A 7,972-nucleotide genomic window follows, 5' to 3' on the forward strand; every position below is an offset into this window, starting at 1 on the left:
AAAATAAAGGGAGAAAAAAAAAAAGAAGTATGTTGACATAGTCTACGTGAGTCACGCTGATCTCCAAAGAGTTGGATGAGGCAAGCACCCCAGGAGAGGGGGTGGGATTTTAAGAAAGGTCCTGCTTTGTGTTTTACCATGATGAGGCATTTTTAGCACATAAAAAGGCCACCCTGGGGAAAAAAAATCAAACCCAGTTGCTGAACTGCAGTAAAAATGAGCTTGCATTCCTGTTACGGATAATGCAGTCCCAGGACACTGCCTGCTGACAAATCTATTTGACTCCTTACTTCAGGAAGAACCAAAAAAAGATAATTTCTCACCTATAATGCAGCAGTGCCACCCACTCTGGAGGGGAGTAGTTTCTGTGATGTAATCCCCCAATCATCTTTAAAAATTACTGTCGTTCTAACTGACGACTTGCTGAAATGCTGTACACACATCAGGGCAGCCGCGCGTAGTTTTCCTCATTTACTGTACAAGTCAGGACTGTGCTACCTGCAGCTGGTGTGTGCTGCTGCCCAGGGTAACAGGAGATGCTCAGATGGAGCAGGGAGAGCAGCCAAATAGATGAGGGTGGGATTTTTGAGAGCAATCTGTGTTGGGCTGTCTCTCATGCCTTTGAACTCAGGGGAAGGCCTTGATGGGAGGGGAGAAGTAGGCAAACACTCAGGACTTTGGAAAATCTGATCCTAAAAAGGCAGATAAAGGCTATGAGTCGCTAAGGGTATTAGTGCAAGATTTACTGATGTTGAACGCTAGTTCAAAAATGTACCCACAGGAATCCTTCAAGGCCAAGGGCTTAGAGCTGACTATCATGTAGGTTTGGGTTTTCTTGCAGTAGAAGGACATTTTGAATGGTTAAAAACAGGTATTTGCACTGTTGAACAGATTATATATATAAATATACTTACCTATATGAATAGATAAACATACACACATATGGCAGCTGACAGGGGCACTGAAAGTAGACAGGTAATCATTTGGAAATAACTCATATCACAAAATCTCTCTCTGCAATTACATCCCATTTCACACCGGCCTTAGCGTTGGTGTCTCTTTGAAGTACCCCTGTGGTTGCAGTTCATCTGCTGCACACCTTTTTATTTGAACTGCACAAACAGTTTTAAAAAAATCCTACCCCTTAGTCTTCTAATGGAAAATGCGGGTTTTGATTGCCTGTGTATTTTCAGAGGATGTGCCTGTGTTCCTCAGACTCTCATTTATTTTCACCAGGTTATAAGCACATTTTCACTTTTTCATGAAGTAGGGCCTTGGTTTGCTGATAGATGAGGCTGTGGAATTACTTCATGATAAATCCCACAGTTGTGAATTATTTGAGTTCTCTATTTATAAAAAGTACTTAAACACATGCTCTTACTTGCTCTGCCAAATAAAAATGAGTCAAAAACACAGGCTTGGGCAGTCAGAAACTTTGCAAACTTGACCTGAATTCAGTGATTAGTTTTAGGTGAGGTAAAAAACAGCAAGAGAGACATTTCCAGAGCATCAAAATGCATTGTTTCAGCACTTCTGAAGTGAAACTCCTAAGTTTTCATCTTGATTACTTGTTCATTTAAAAAGATTTTCTTGTTGTTGTTTTAAGTGTTTGGTTTTCCTTTGTTTCTTACTACAAAGTGCAAGCAACCTGAAACAAAACATCCCCTCCACCCCAAACATTTAGTTTTCGCTCCAGAGAATCTTTTGAGAGCGATCCAAAATAAAACACACTGCTCTTTGATTTGCCAAGAATCGAGACATTCCCACTGTGGGACAACTTATTTTCTTAAATCCTTGTTGTTCCCCCTTTTCAGTTTAGTCACTAAACAGAAAACTCCATTACCCAGACAGCACTACCTTTCATACCCAGGCAGGTGTGAATTGCAGCACAAGTGGAGAATTAGGTTGCTTGTGGGAGCTGTACCCTCTGGTACTGAACTTCAAATGAACAGGTTTTAGGGTAATATATAACACAATAAAAGTATTAAAATAAACATATCTGCCATGGGGTTTGGTCTTCTTCCAAGAACGGGAGTATGACTTGTTCTATAGAGCTCATGTTTTTCCTCCTTTTCATTCAGGTTTGGACATGAAGTTGCATACTCTTTTTTTTTTTTTTGCTTTTGCTTTTGTTGTTTTTTTTTTTTTTCCCTAGTAATAATTGGACCACACAGTCTCCTGTCAACAGTGCACTTACTGTCACCCTTCAACATGTTGGACCCGTTGTGTACAGTTCACACATTAAGGCACTTTGTAAAATTGATGTCCAATAAGAAACAAGTACATACACTTAATAAATTGAGATTCCCAGCAGTAACTTTCCCTTACAGGAAAAAAAAAAAATATCTCTGTAGGATTAGATCACGCTCTGACACTAGCTCCTTCAAACAGGGCAAGGAAAATCCATGAATTACCCATTTGCTGTCTTCTGTTCTGTGACTTACAGACATCTGTGGCTTAAAAACACATATGTGTACCTGTATATATATCTGTACTTACAAGAACACTCCCCATGCATAATAAAAGGACCAAAGGTTGAACACCAATAAATGAAAAATTATTTCAAATAGAGCACTGCCTTGGTACTGTACATTTTTGGCCTGCCACACCTATCTATTTAACGTAGCACATAACTGGAGAAACTACTGAGCTCAATGGTTTACTTCCAGCCCTGCTAAATAATGATGCAATTTTGTGTCTGCCCTCATTCTTTTACAAGGTTCAGACTATGACTGACTAGCAGCCAGTTACCCTGGAAAACCTCACCGACAAACAAACACTCGCAGCCTTGAAAGACCAAGAGGCTGAAGAGAGACTCTGCAGTCGGGCTGACTTCTGGATACAAGTGGGTGGTATAAACATAAAAGGGATGGCATTAGATTAGAGCTCTTACTTTGATCTCCAAACAATAACAATAAAATAGTCATAAAGGACTTTCACTCGGTGGATCTCAAAGCACTAGACAAAACGTTAATAAGCCTCTCAACTCCCCTGTGAGGCAGATATTATCGCCTTCATTTTACCAAACAATAAACCGAGCCCAAAGGTCTGAGATGGTTTGCCCAAGGCGTGCAGGCAGCGCAGCTCTGGCGCACGACCTGGCTCTCCTGGCTGCAAGGGGCTCCAGGACGTCCATCCTCATCCCTCCAGATGGGGACATGCTAGACACACGAGGAGCGGGCACCACGGTCACAGCTTTCTGGTGTCCCCCTGTTTTACTATTGTGCCTGGCAGCCCCATCCTCACTCGCTCAGTGACAGCCCGATTTCACCACTTTGCACCCGTTTGCTCTGCTTCAGGTGAGGGCAGCAACGTTTCTCGCTTCTGTTTGTTAGCGTTTGGAGCATTTGAGTCTCCCTTGGCCTTTATTTTGTTTAATTTTCTCCTGTCTTTCACATGAATGCCCTCATGGTGTTCTTGGCAGGTCTCTGAGATGCCCAGGTCAGAGCTTGTAGATCTGATGCCTGCGCAGTGTTGGAGCTCGTACTTTACCAAAACGGAGAGGAAAGCGCTCCAACGGGAGGGCTGAGGATGCCACCCCCAGCCCCTCAGGCTGCCTACCCCAACCAGCCATCCCTGCTTCTCACCAGGGTGCTTGGGAGAAGCGTTGCCTTTCCACGCACGCCCTGAGGAACCCCTCACTGCTGCAGTTACGGCCACTGCCAGCCCCAGGCCGTGAGTCAGAGTGAAGAATATGTTGTAATTTGTTGTCCTGGATAGCATCCATCTGGTGTGAGATGTGGATCTGACCAGGCAGATTAGGACTCGTCTCACTCTCCTCTTGCTGTGTTCTCACTTGCCGTTGCCCATGGATGTTGGGCTCCCTGTCCCCTTTCAAGCCTCTAGAAAATCGGCTCCCATCCTAAAAGTCTGGTTGCCTGCTGCAGAATTACCATAAAGCTCCTTTTTCCCAGACATGTCCGCTTTTTCTTCCCTCCAGGCTTGATCCAGGTGGAGTTTGAGCTGCAGCTCTTGTCTGGATTTTGGAAATCGCTGCCAGGAGCCCAGGCGGCTCCACAGGCAAGCGAGGAGGCAGGTTTGGCCAGCTGAGGCAGCCTCGGGGCAGCCAGCAAGCCCATGGTCCATGGAACAGGGCAGAACCTTGCACACACCAGGGGTCCCAAGGGTCTACGGTGGGACCTTGGGATGGGGAAAGGGGCCAAAAGGATAAAAGCCCTCCAGTGGAAGGGGGTGTGGGCTGGGGGCCAAGAGTGAGCATTACATCAAGGGGCAGGAGCATGAATTAGTGCCTGCACTTGCCTCCGTTAGCACAGAGAGAATGGGATTGATTATATTAATATTAATCATCTGCTGCATTTGAGACCAGATGGGAGACAGGGGAGACTTCAGGGATGGAGAAAGTTTGGAGGCAGGGAGGTGGGTTCCTGTACAGACAGTGGGGATGGGGAGCTGGGGGAAGAGGGTTTGGGAGCAGGGAGACAGGGACAGGGGCTTGAGCCATGTGGCAGGAGTTTGGGGTGGGGTAGAGGTGCTGGTGGGAAGGGAGGGTGGGGTAGAAGTGCTGGTGGGAAGGGAGGCTGGGGCAGCTCTGAAGCAGGGAAGCTGCACAGGGCTGGACACTCTGCCAGGACAGGGCAGGGGCATCCCATGTGGAAGACTGGAGATAAGGGAGATGGATGTGGAAGGATGCTTGGGAAGCCTCAGGCAGGCACAGGGCCAGAGGAGCTTTGGGTCGAAAGGGCTGGGGGGATAAATGCCCAGGGCAGGTGGGAGCTGCCAGTCTTTAGGGCAGCCGCGCTGGGGCTGGAGTCCCTGTTTTGATGCTTGGGCTACCCATCCTATTCCCATCCCTTCCTCTCCCACTTCACTGGAAATGTGGCAGTCCTACTTTGCCATGGGAGCACTTTGCAATACTGTCACGACTGTAATTAAATAATAATATTAGAGGCAGCCACCAGCAAAGGTGGCTGGCCTTTCTGCCTTAAGAAATAACTATTTGAAGGGTGTAGCAAATTTTCTGTTGTACACTATTACAGTAAGACCTTTTTATCCCAGGGAATCACCTCACAGAACCCACGTGACCCGTCATCCTGCAGTCCGGTTTATCTGCCACCCATATGCTCCAGCACAGATCTCATTCTCCTGAAGCATCCACCGACAGTAGTGTTTACCTCCTTTGTGCTCACCATCCCAACAAAACATGTTCAGGCATAAAGTCAGGATTGTCTTTTCGTGTTGTGATTTCTAGTAGAGCTAGGTAGAATTTTTTTTCTGTCTCATGGGAAATTTTCAAGATTTTGAATATTTTATTATCTTGAATCAGTAAAAAAACCAAGCATTGATGCCAGGACAAATAGTTAAAAGATCAAGTATTTTTTTGAAATTAAAAAAAATAAATAAATGAAAACAAACCAAAACAGGTTTCATTTAATGACTTTCAAACATTTTTTCATTTTTATTTCAGCTTTTTAAACATTGCTTATTTGTATTACAAAAATAAAAGTGCTTTTAAAGACAACCTCCCCCCCAAATATTCCTTTGAAAGTACAAAGGGAGACGTTTAGACAACTCCTATTTTTTTCAATAGCTGTTTCAAGGAGAGAAATTAGTCAAAGGCAAGTCTTTCTTGAGAAGTTTTTATTCAACAGCTTTGACAAAATACTTTTTGTTGAAACATTCCCAATGGGAGGCCCTGCCCGTGAGCAGCAAAGGGAACTCCATGTACAGCAGTGATCGACCCACTGCAGTTAAACACGGCACATGCATCCAACTGTTTCCTCTTCTGTGACCTCCAAAAAGCCTGAACAAGGGCTGCATCAGCTATGGAGGGCTTTTTGTGCACTTTGTTTAGAGGTGATGAGCAAACACAGGGTTCTTTTGTTGTAATGTTGTACTTAGTTTGACAGATCACCCTGCTTTATTTGACAGAGGGCTTCAAGCTACTTTGGTGTTGCCTGAAAGCTTGAGGAGCTTGAAGAGTGAGTGGTCAAACTGGTCAAGCTCTTCAGGCTTCTGATCAGCATGACTGAGATTTAATATAGAAATATGACATATTTTGCTCTTCAAATGAAATTCAAGATGAAAGAGGTATTCTGAATGAGCAGGCAAGGATTTTATTGACTCTATACCCTCCCATACATTTACATACCAAAGTTGGGGCTGCAGTTTCTGTTAGTCTGGACTTAGGTCCATCTTTATGGTTAATAAACATGATAATCCATCAGATTTGAATGGTTTAAATTCATTAAAATCCGAAGCTAGCAGGCATGCAAGGAAACACACAAACGACTTGCTCACTATCTGGCAGGGATCTCATAAAATGCCTTTGAAAGCATCAAAGTTAAGGTAAAACATGAACAATGCTGTGACACGTACCTTTCTAGCCTCTCACATATGCGAATCCCCCCCTTCTTATATACTGCCCCTGCATGCATGCACGTACGTGTGCACACACGCATGCGCCATTTTTATAAAACCTGATATTCAAATGTAGGAACATTTCTTTTGGTTAATGCAGGTAGTGCATTTTACTGCATTTGGTATCTTTTTTTCCACTCGACTGTGTCCCCCCACCCCCCAAAAAAGAAACGAACACATCCTCAAAAGACTCCTAGTTTCCTGTCAGTAACCAGTATCTTCTTGACAGATTACCCTAGGGAAAAAGAAAAAAACCCCAAACCTGACTCTCTCACAGAGTTCATGTTGCCCTCATTTACCTTTTGCATAACAAAAGCTCAGACTATAATTCTGAATAGATGTTTTGTGTAGTTGAACCAGGTGTCTTGCTTGGAAAGACAGTACATTAAAAGTCAGCAAAATGCCAATTTGCTTTGTTTCAAAACATTTTGTTTCAATTGTTGCCAAGGCCTGGGGCTAAACACTACATTCTGTTTTAAGTGTCTCCATTCTTCAGTCAGCGAGTTTTTAAGGTTTTTCTTGTTATTTATCAGAATACTCTAATGATAGTCTCACCTAATCCTATTGCTCTGGAAGAGATTTTATGAAGTAAAACGATAGCTGCATACAATCATGACTATGATAAATTGATGCCCACAAATAAGGTAATTTCTGTCCATTTAGTGAGCCTGGTGAAAGGAAAGATCAGAAATAAATGTCTATATTAGAAGAATTTTGACTCTTCTTTCATCATGTCTATGGATTTCATAAACCTGCAACGGCAGCGTGCAAGCTGTGCACTGTACTCTTGGTTGCTGATTTATTTAATCAGAGTTTAAACAAGTATCCTGTGATTTTATGGTTTGTGCTGTACAGGTTTGTAAATTACTGGTTTAGCTCTGCCACAAGTCCATGCCTGCTCAGCTAAACACACCAAAGTTCTTCGGCAGGGGGGGCTTAAGCACATGCTTAAGAGCTTTGTTGAGCTGGGGCTACAGTGAGAGCATTTTAAAGTCCCTGCACCTGGAAGCATTTTTGCAGATGCCTAATTTTATGCACTTGAGTAGTCCCAGGGAATTTAATGGGCCTTCTTATACGTGTGAAGTCACTGGCGTACAAGTGTCTGGATGACCAGGGCCTAGCGCTAAGCTGCTCTGTCTTGAAGTGTAGTAGGACATCTCCAAGGAAAAGCTTTTTCTCCTTAAGCCTTGCCTAAGAACTAAAGGATAGTCAATAGTGGGTCAGAACAGAGGTCCTTTTAGCTCACTGTCTTGCTTTTAGCAACGGTAAGTAGTGGACACCTAGGGAAAATGAGCAAGAAACATTATGGGCATGCAAGGATATGTCTTCTTGTATCTCCTCCCTCCTCCGCAGCGCTGGCCATCAGTGGTTTAGGGAGGTCCTGAGGTGGAGGTTGTATTTGCTCTGTTGTGTTTCATAGTCCCTAATGGCCCTTTTTTCCATTTAGACTTTGGCTTCTGCAATATCTGATGGCAGAATCTTCCACCACTTAAAAAAAATGTGGGAAGACTGTGTGGAAAAAGTCCTCCTTCTTCTGGCATATCCCATACCTGTGCCTGACTGTCTTGGAGGCTGCCCTCCAGCTCTCATGTGA

The sequence above is a fragment of the Nipponia nippon genome, unplaced genomic scaffold, assembly GCF_047370975.1.
Source record: "Nipponia nippon isolate SJK-2023a ecotype South Korea unplaced genomic scaffold, ASM4737097v1 scaffold_2, whole genome shotgun sequence".
NCBI classification, from domain to species: Eukaryota; Metazoa; Chordata; class Aves; order Pelecaniformes; family Threskiornithidae; genus Nipponia; species Nipponia nippon.